This window comes from Cydia fagiglandana, chromosome 16, assembly GCF_963556715.1.
Source record: "Cydia fagiglandana chromosome 16, ilCydFagi1.1, whole genome shotgun sequence".
In the NCBI taxonomy this organism is placed as follows: Eukaryota; Metazoa; Arthropoda; class Insecta; order Lepidoptera; family Tortricidae; genus Cydia; species Cydia fagiglandana.
The window spans coordinates 708,244-719,555 of record NC_085947.1 but is presented as its reverse complement, the minus strand read 5'-3'; the positions used below and the strand labels follow the sequence as shown (position 1 = coordinate 719,555).

Here is an 11,312-nt window from a genome sequence, read left to right as displayed (position 1 = left end):
CGTTCCCACAGTCCACCGCTATCGCCACCGCAATAAGTTGCGGTCAGAGATATAATGGGAAATTCTCTTTCTTATTTTGTTAGTCCGTTTTTGTCATTAGAGTGACAATACCATTACTATTATCATCATCATCATCTCACTGTATACATATACTACCATGGGCGTACGCAGCATTTTTTAAGGGGTGGGGCAGAAGTGGGTACGTTGTAACAGGGTACGGTTGAAACAAAAATTCTTAGCTTATGGTCAGAGACCAGGGTGGGGCAACTGCCCCCCACCTTACCCCACCGTGCGTACGCCTATATATACTACTTACTCCGTTGGCTCGGCGACCCAAAATGAGACTTGGCCTCCGACATAAGACAGCGCCACTTTTCTCGGTCCTGTGCGACCTCTCGGCTAATACTCCCTATTGGTGCAATACTCTGCCGCCAGAATGCAGCACTAATTTGTTTAGTAAATAGAGTAATTTGAACGTACTAGGCCTTAAACATTTTTTTGACAAGTTTTCACTACGACATTGATGCATCAAGGCGGTTTGTTTAACGGTCGTCTACCGCGAAAATCGAAATTTCTTTATCTGCATCTCTATCGATCGAATAGGCAAGAGTGATAGAGAGGCAGAAACCGAACTTTCAATTGTCTTGTTTCACGGAAGACCATGTGATTGGCCTAGTCACGCCCTCTACGCAGAGTTTGCATAATATTCCCTATTGTTGATTCGGATTCGAAGTTCGCGCAGATCCGCCTCGACCATGTCACCATGTCGCGCATGTCTCAATGCATATAAGCCTCACTAATACACATTTAGGTGGCGCAAAAATAGCAAAAATGTATACTACGGTAAACTGTTGATAAATAAAAAAAATGTTTACATTTGTGTATCAAAGGTAAAGGAATTTTTCTTTTTCCGTTTAGATGTCAACGGCATCAAGTTAAATCTCACTCGATTCGTATGGTAATCTAAAATCACATAACATCACTATCTGCTAGTATTTTGGCTAACGTAAAACTAGTCTATCTGCTATTTTTAGTTAGTCCTAACAGGTGTTATTAAATATCTAGACCCACAAGGCCGTCCACTCTCGACACAGCTTTTTTGTCTATGACTCTATATTTTTTTAAATTAATAACTGAGGGCCTACCGCCAACACCGAATTTCGCAAAGTGAGGGCATCTTTCTCTGTCGATTTAATTACGCTATAATTGGAGTTAAAGAGAAAGATCCCCGCTATTTGAGAACTTCGGTGTTCGCGGTAGGCCCTCTCGAACCAACCGGTTTAGTTACACCTACTCGGATTATTAAAATCGATGGTCCTAGTCCTAGCTACTGCGCACGTCTTTATAATAGCAATAAAAAAAAAACATTCCACACAGCCAACTATTCTCACAAGTTTTTAAATTTTTTAATACTTAGTTTCTTTATCCAGACATGTTATAATATTTTTTGCGTTATAATGTATTCTGTTCTTAACACACCGTAAACAATATTAAACTGTCGAAACAGCTATTGTGAAAAATCATAAAGTTTAATCCTATGAATAACTAAAGCCTTATTTATTTTATGACCCTGGCCCTTATTACCTTGCAATAAAGTCGAATATCTCTAGCATTTAAACAAAAGTATGCCGCGCTAAAGATCGCAACTAACTTGCATTTATCTCAAGCGTATGTTTTTTTATTCAGTACTTTGTAGGATGTTCGAACATTTATGGCTTTTACAATGCGTTATGAGTAACATCGATGTTTTACAACTTTGTCTAAGTAACAGGACGTATGGCAACGAAGAATATATTTACGCTCAAGTTCATCTATCAACCTCAGTTAAAATGACAAGGTTGTATTATTTGTGGAATTTACGACATGTGATGTGGTTAAGTTTTATAGCGCTATTTGAATTTTGTTTTTAACACTTTCGTTGTAAGCTTGCGTTTATACATTATGGTAATTATTTTTATTAGATAATTTATTGATTTATGTATTTAACACATTATGTTTTCTTTTGACTTTTGACCCAAAAAATGCTATTTAGCAGTATGTTTACTATTTACTCATAAAATTAATGATAATGTGTACTTCAAGCATAAGCATGGATATGTTTTATTCATCATGGAACTGTTGGTAATTATTTAAATAAATTTATTTTTGATGTAGGTAATACCTACTAGTTGACTTGCATTATAAAAATAATAAATAGTAACAATTGCTTTCTTCCTTTCTTTATGTTAATACAGATTTTGTATAACGTTCACAATTTATATTATTATTGTAAAAAAAATACCTATACATTTACATTTCGTAAAAAAAATTACTGATAAAAACAGCAAAAACAAAAAAAAATTCTAAAAGATTTCAATTGACCCCGACGTGATTTGAACACGCAACCTTCTGATCTGGAGTCAGACGCGCTACCGTTGCGCCACGGAGTCGTTGCAAACGTTGCTCAAATAGCGCACCATGTTGCGCGCGCCGCGGTGACGTCATCTAGTGACGTTATTTGAAAGCATTGATTTGAGTTATTTTTAGTTCGCTGTATTATCTGATCTGGGTTTCAGCTGGTTTCAGATTCAAGCATATAAATTAATATTATACGCTTTTGAAGTGTTTAGTATTTTAATTGTGTTGATGAGACTATCTTGTAAATGAGAGTAGGTAAGTAACTTCATCTTTCTGTATAGGTAGTTAGGTACATGCATTGATATATGTGTTATCAATAAGCGGATAATAAAAAATAGGTATGTTTGATTATCAATGTTAACTCTTATTGAAGTGGTGTCGATTTATGATAATTTGATAAATTTAAAAACCGCCTATAATAAACATTTTATATGTTTATGTACCTACCTTACATTGATACGTGATTGAAAACACACACAACACAATAATTTTGTTGCATAAGTACATCGTCAAGTAATTTCTTTTTGGCGCTGATATTTATCTTACCTAACATAAGATTATTAATTGTTCTCCTAAAAAAACCCTCACTCTAACTCACGCGCACTTATTAAACGTTTTTGGGGCGCATTTTTCACATCCCCGAAAAGTTACGCCGTTTGTCAAGACCCTCGCCTGTGTAACTTATGAACAGAGATATTTAACAAGTAAAAGAATTTAAAAAACTCGGGTGGATATTTTAAACGTTTTCTTACGTTAGTTAATTTTCAAATGAAGCTTTATGATATGAAAATAGTAAATAGTATTAGTAGGTAGTACCTAGCTTGGTGAGGATCCGTATAAGAGCATATTTGGTATCGTGTTGTGGTTAGGAAAAAGAAGGTAAAAGAAATATTTTTTTGACGAGAATTATTTTTTATGGGGCAGGTCGTCGTAGTCGGCCAACCCTTCATACATAAGCCCAAAATTGTTTTCGTGTTAAATAATTATTCTTCTACTTTTTACCAATTATACCAAATATACCTTTAAACGGATCCCCATTATTTTTGTTACATTCTGCATTTAGTAAAATTTTCGCTACCTATTGGACAAAAAGACATAACGAACTTAAGGCGTTAACTATTCTTCAGTTTCATAGTATCTGTTAACTGACGATTTATAAACCTTATTGTAAAGACATAGGGATCAATATTGATCAGTCAGAAAGCTGTACGAGAGCCGGTGTGCAGAATGTTCCAGAATCTTCACTCTAATTTTATTGTTACGGTTATGGTGGCGGATAACCCGTGTTATTGGATCAAAAATGTTCGGGAAATCGGAGTTTTTTCTGTACCTACCTAAATATTACACAAATTAACGATTTGGATAAATTTGTCTTTGATGGTCATCATACAAATTTTAAGTAAGTAAACGACCTAAGGTAAACGTACTGGTGCTCGACGCGGTCCCAGTACATGTCATTTTGAAAGTTAAGTCATTGTCAATAGAGACACAGATCATATAATACTAGAGAATACATCTCTAGATGACAGTAATGTGTTATCTATTGGCCATTAGCATGTCGAGTACTAGTACGTTTACCTTATAAGGATAAAGTAAGAAAGTTAGGGTTGAAAGTCTGTGTTTACCTAATGTAATGATATCCACAGGACAGCAGTATAACATGAACTCATACCTACAAAAAAAATCCATGTCTCTTTTCCACTGCAAACCTAATGTCGTCGGTAGACACTCGTCGAGAGCCCATCATCATCATATCCCAATAGTTGTTAGTCAAGAACACATCTTGTCCATGAACTTGAACAATCGTCCAAATTAAAACAAAGCTTGATTAAAACTAAAGGTGTAAAGATAAACGTCATATAATAAAATACATATGTACTATATTTTCATAATCGCATCAAATGCTTATGCTGTTATTAAAGTGCCTTAAATCAGATATAAAAGGACTACCCGTAGCTCCCACACAAGCTAAGCTTCGCCCCAGGCGTCGCTTGCTTTACGACCTATGCTCCCCTAGTCACGGACAGTTAAATTTACATTTCTTTTTTTGTGTAAAATCTTTTTCTTAGCTTTAAAAATGAGTCATGCACAATATTAAATGTTATGATATTTAACATTAAACTCGATAGCCTAGTATAAAAAGTATCATTAGTTTCCATATGAATACGATGTTACAAAAATGTATGCAGGGGTGCCAGGCTATTTAAGCTTTCCTGTGCGAGCTGTGTGACTACCTACATATATCTACCTAAGTTTGTATATCTCCATACACATACATGGCTACCAATTGCAAACATAACTTGTCACAGTTATTTTACTCGATGACGAAACAAAATGTAAACATCAAAGTTTGTTAAACATACGTATTGTCCCTTTGCAGATCCTAAAACCATCTAAAACTTAGTTCCAAAGTATTCTGTGCTAGTACAAAGCCGTCAATAGCATAAACTAGACTTGCCAGGACTTCATTACCAGTTATTTATGTACATCGTTACTCCAAGACTAAATAAAAGCTAAAAAACCCGCCAATCACCGTTTTTGTCCTCCTGAACAACCATTGTGTATATTCCACATTCGAACTTTACCTCGTTAACCGTCAACATTGTTGCTTTGAATGCAACCGCCGTTCCCACCAATCAGGATCTGAGGATATATTTCAGCCAATCATGGAGCGTTTGGAGAGCAGTTTAACCAATCAGGAGGTGTCTAGGAAATGGGTGGACCAATGAGGTTTGAATCCAATTTTATCGTTACCGTATTTGGGATTTTCTGTGTGTTCGGTGTGGATTGATGTGCCATGAAATATTTACACTAGAATTCTAATAGCATAATTATACATTGTGACTACTTCCGCGTAAATTGCATCCTCTCAGGTCATTCATTCGGGTATAAATGGTATCCTAAGTACTTTTCTAGTTTATAAACTATCCCCTTTATAAATTTAGTAACACTTTGTTAAATTTTGTCCCTTTCTAATAAACGCAAATGTCACAATGACGGATAAGGACAAACGATTATCAAGGGCCTATTAGACTTGACAAGTGTTTATAATTGTGCCTTTCTTTGAAATTTATATAGGTAGCCGTTTTTTCGTGATACAAGAACGACCATTCAAACTTTCAAAATGTTAGGTATTAAATGAATCAGAATATAAGAATTCCTTAGCCGAACTGACATTAATCTCATACAAATGTTTAGCCTGACATCTATTAAATACATAATTAAGAGGAACAAGTAACACATACAAACGTACAATTACAAACACATACACACAACGAAATAAAGCAGTTGAATTGACTAACTGCCGTATTCGAACTTCAAGATATTCACAAGAGACGACACGTCTAGTGATCCATTCTAGACACGTTATAGTTTAGATATCAACTAGTTCTCTTTTGCAGCGCAATTCGGGAAACCAATGTCACTTTTACGTTAGATAGCATAAGATATCTATTAGATGTGAATTGGATCTCTATAAGTCATATCCTGAGGAAATGTCACAAGTTAGATCTTAAACATATCATTATCGTATCTTGATGATGTCTAAAAGATATCTAATATATGTATATTTCAAAATCCGAATCGGGCACATACTCATGTCTAGAAGCCTGTTTAAAAAAAAGAATCTTATTGTCCCAACGTCTTCAAGGCTTAGGGTCACATTACGTTTATACGTCTCTCCTAAAAATTAAAAGGTCATATCTCGACATAAGTGCGGTATAAAGATAAGCCTTTCTGAAATATATTTGTATAATAAAGAGGCTATTCAGGAGTATGTTAAAATAAAGCCGTTGATATAGCGCGGGACGCTTCCTAATGTCCCCGGGGACACTTGCTTAGGGTGACTACAAACTAACGATTTTGTAAAATAAGTTTTTGTTTATTCTAAATTCACAAATAAGAATAAAAAAAAAATACTTTATCATCAACCTCCTTGGCTATGTTTAGTTGTGTTTTTATATAATATTTTGTTTATGTTTAGTGTCAAATTACAATTAGAAAACAATTCGTTAAAATGACAATGACTTGTCATAACTTTCGATTGTTTGGTATAGTTTCGATATGTTTAATACCCCCATAAACAAAGCAATTAATGTAATAAAACCGGGCAAGTGCGAGTCGGACTCGCGCACGAAGGGTTCCGTAACATAACGCAAAAACAAAACAAAATGCAAAAAAAAAAAACGGTCACCCATCCAAGTACTGACCACTCCCGACGTTGCTTAACTTTGGTCAAAAATCACGTTTGTTGTATGGGAGCCCCATTTAAAACTTTATTTTAATCTGTTTTTAGTATTTGTTGTTATAGCGGCAACAGAAATACATCATCTGTGAAAATTTCAACTGTCTAGCTATCACGGTTCGTGAGATACAGCCTGGTGACAGACGGACGGACGGACGGACGGACGGACAGCGAAGTCTTAGTAATAGGGTCCCGTTTTACCCTTTGGGTACGGAACTTCGACGTTGAGGGGGCTTTTGACAAAGCAACCTTCGAGGCCGTAGAAGAAAGTCTGAAGAGAGAGGGCATCCGACCGACAATAGCGCAATGGATAGGTAGAATGCTAAAAGGTAGATCCATTACGGCGGAGCTGGGAGGAGTAACAAAGACGATTAGTCCAAGAAGAGGGTTCCCACAAGGGGGATGCCTGTCCCCCCTGATGTGGTGCCTACTTCTGGACTCAATGGTAAAAGAGCTCAACAGAGGAGGCATGTACATGCAGGCTTACTCTGATGATGGAGTGCTGCTAGTGAGAGGAATGGTTCTCACCGTGATAAGAGATATAATGATAAGAGGTCTCAGACAGGTACTGAGGTGGTGCAGAGAGAGGGGGTTGGATCTCAATCCATCGAAAACGAAACTAGTGCTATTCACTAATAGAAGAATAAAGGAGATGAAACCCATAAAGATACAAGGAATAAAACTAGACATGGTGGAGGAGTTGAAATATCTGGGCGTTACTTTAGACAGTAAACTCAGGTACAAAACTCACATCAAGGAGCAGACGGCTAAAGCTATAAGAACACTGTTCCAATGCAAAAGGGCAAGTCCAGAGACTAGCGTGCCTCATGATGACGGGGGCTATGAGAACGACCCCGACACACGCAATGGAGGTAATGCTAGGCTTGAAACCACTTTGGATTGAGGTGGAGAAAAGAGCCACGGAACAGTGGTATAGAATGAAAGCATGCAAGGAATGGAGAGGAAGCAGCGTGGACAAGAGACACGCGCTGATACAAAGAGAGGCACTATCAAAACTTAAAATGTTGATGGCTAATAATGACCTTATAAAGAGGCAGGAGATTTTTGACAAGAAATATAGAATACACATAGGAGAAAGAGACAACTGGAAGGTGGAAGTCGGACACCCGACGACCATCTGCTTCACGGATGGCTCAAGAAGAAGCTCGACGAAACTAGCAGGAGCGGGCATAGTGATCCCCAAACTGGGAGAGAAGGTATCAGTACCACTGGGTAGATATGCTAGCGTGTTCCAAGCCGAGGTATGTGCTATAACACGCTGCGCAAGCATAATCAAAAAGAGCGCGAACCAAGAGGGAGCTGTTGTAATATATACAGACAGCCAGGCAGCACTAAAGGCACTAAAGAAAATATCAGTTACCTCCTCGCTCGTGAGAGAATGTCGAGAGGAGCTCAACTTGATAGGCAAGCAAAGAAGTGTCACGGTGGCATGGGTACCAGGACACCAGGGAGTAACGGGAAACGAGAAAGCAGACGAGCTGGCGAGGATAGGGGCGGAGACGGAATACATAGGTCCGGAACCGGCTCTGCCTATGTCAGCTGATGTCACGAAGGGAGTCATAGAGAAGGTAAAAGAGATGGTAGCACAGAGAGAATGGGTAGAAGAGACTGGATGCAGACAGTCGAAGATGATGATCAAAGGTATAGACCACAGGAGAACCAGGTATCTTTTGAAACTAGGTAAGAGCAGTCTGAGACTACTGACAGGTATCATTACAGGTCACAATACTCTCAACAGACACCTTAAGATAATGGAAATTAGTAGAGACGCCTCCTGTCCACATTGTGGTAAGGAGGAGACCAGCTTACACTTACTAGCAGAATGTACTATGTACGCGGCACCGCGATATAATACATTCGGTAGAGACACACTAGAAGAAAGTGAACTAAAGGACGTCGAACTCAAAGATGTCCTTCTGTTCTGCAGGAAAACAAGAAGATTTGAGGAGAATAGTGTGGGAATGCCGCCGGGACAGTAACCTGCAGCTCCAACTCCAGGGAACCGGGCTGAATGAACGCGACAAGCGATCGACAGCCCGCCTGCTTCCGGCCGGGCGTCCCTACACTACATCTACATCTACATCTACGGAACCCTAAAAATGCATAAAACAAAAAAAAAAAAATATGTATGAAAAAGACGCCAATTTACGAAATTTATGCGATATCATTTCCTTAAATGTACCTAATTATATGCCAAATTTAACGGAATTCAAGATAAATATGGCGGAAAGCAATAATTTCTTGTCTCCATTCACTGACAAAAAAGCAACCAAAACCCACATAAAAAATGTTTATGCAGTAAATCGGTAAGAGTACAAATATGTATCTACTAGTAGAAATTATCGTTAGTTGTAGTTGTAATGCTGTAAAGTTCTCGTGTCTATACAATATCTCGGTGTAAATAATTAGCGAAATTGTAGGTGTGGCGTAAAAACACGGCCCAAACCCACATTATAAATCAAATTGCAAAAGTTAACAAAAACTATACCTACACGTATAATGCTATTATATTTAATTACTACTTTTACGTCTCAAGCATTAATTTTTCACGCCTAAAAATATGAGTAATGGCAATTATAAGTATTATAATACGCAAACTTGTGTGGGACGATTTTTTGTATCAATAAAATTAGCAGTGCCGAAAAGTCTTATGAACTAAATTAGTCTACTGTATATACACAATAAACTAATCTATTCTAGTTTATAATGGCTTATAATGTTTATACATCTGTTGTTTAAAAGTTTCAAAACGTTTATTGTACAATTCATAAAGAATAGAATTGTACGTATGCGAGCAGCCTACGCCAGACACTATGAAAGAATAAAACTGTCAAAACCCATTTATTTGATGAATGCGAGCCCTTTCAGATTTTTAAAAACATACTTACTTTAAAAAATAACTCTTATTTCTTTGTGTTAAGGTAAGTTTTTGATAGGGGGAGGGTGAAGTAAAGTAGGTCCCGTAAAGTATGGTAATGTCGTAGAAAATACGTTTCATGGTAACTTTAGTTAGACAGTTATGAAATTTTAAGAAGTTTTCAAGCTTTTGGGTGCATTCAGCCTTTTATATTAGGTTACTTTTGCATTTTTTTTACTGGTACGTATGTATTACAGTTATATATTATGATCCATACAGAGGGCTTTAATGCTATACAGTGTGTTTTCTGTAACAGGAGCAATAAATTAAACTGTAGGCTGTACTAGTGTACTCCTCAAACTGACCAACATTTGTTCAGCAACTTTTGAAAATAACTCATGTTTTGATTTTTATTACACTTTCAAGTTTATTCTAAGACGCAATGTATTGCAAATTTTGTTATGTTAAAAGCGTGACAAGTAACGTCAAACACACTGATGTCAGCGTACATTGAAGGCAATATTTATTTTGTATGAAAAAGAGAAAGTCTAAAGGATTCATAATTTTTAACAGCTGCTGAACAAATTCAGTTTGAGGAGTACAGCCTTTAGTTTAATTTATTGCTCCTGTTAGAGGAAGCAACTGTAACTAGACGCACTAGCTGATCTAGTTAACATAAATAATGATTGACACAGCTGATCAATCGATCTATATTATTTTCATAAACTTTAAAACCTCAATTATTATATACAAATGTTAATTAAAATAAATACATGTAAGTAACTATAATATATGCATTCAGTAAATTAATTTTAAATAACAGCAAAACATTCTCACGAGAAATTCGAAACAACAAACAAAAACTTAACTGAGTCAAGTTTGTAGTGGGCCATTAATCAGAAAAACTGATTCGCTGAATCCAAAGAGAATGGAATGTGTATAGAGAATTACTGTCGGTGAATTTTGTAGTCACGAAGATTATGCTGCCATCTGTTGACGCAGTATTGAAACTAAAGATGAAAATGTATAAAAATATCAATAAAACATATATATTTACATATAGACATAAATGATTTTTATTAATTTTGGAACGCCATGTGTTTTGATCCATGTTTTTTTACATTGATGTGCATTAGAATTGTTGAATATCAAGAGAGTGGCGCCATCTGTTAGAGAGTGGCTTTGTCTTGATTTCCGAGGCAAGGGGTTTCTTTTGACTTTGCTTGTCTTATGGGATTCACATCTCTTTGCTAAAACTACTCAAGATTGGAACTCGAGTTTAAAGGAAATAAATAACAAAGTTTTTATTTTGAAGTGCGCCTAACGCGTAAAATGCGTCAAACGCGTTTCGTTAATGTCTTTTATGGTTATAAATACCCCCACGCCAAGCTGGGAACGTTTTATTCTATTTTTGTCCGTCGGATTGTCACGATCTCTGGCTCGCCCGTAGACGTTAAAACAAAGGTGTTATTTTTACGGTTGAATGTTTGACATTACGTAGCTACTATGCTGCTTTTTGTCAGACTGTTCAATTGCTAGTTCAGTGTAAATACTTACGTGTGTTTTGGTGTTTTTGTGTTTTAGAGCCAGATTAGTGTCTGATTGCACGGTCAATCAACCGAAAACGCCTAACCTAGCGGTGATAAGCAGGCTTTTCCGGGAATCCAGTAGAGTGTTAGGTCCAGGTCGCGAGAGGGGCCTGGCGTCAACCTTTTTACCTACACAGGTGACGATTATACCTCTTACGTTATCTTCAAGGTCTGACAGAGGGATGTGAGGATCTCACGTGTGGAT

The 11,312-nt window shown here is 36.9% G+C and overlaps 1 non-coding gene across 1 annotated transcript; it reads right to left on the bottom strand.

Moving 5' to 3' along the window:
* Positions 1-2,357: 2,357 nt before the first annotated feature.
* Positions 2,358-2,429, bottom strand: Trnaw-cca (transfer RNA tryptophan (anticodon CCA)). Its single transcript has one exon. It is a non-coding gene; the product is annotated as a tRNA-Trp (tRNA).
* Positions 2,430-11,312: the final 8,883 nt, after the last annotated feature.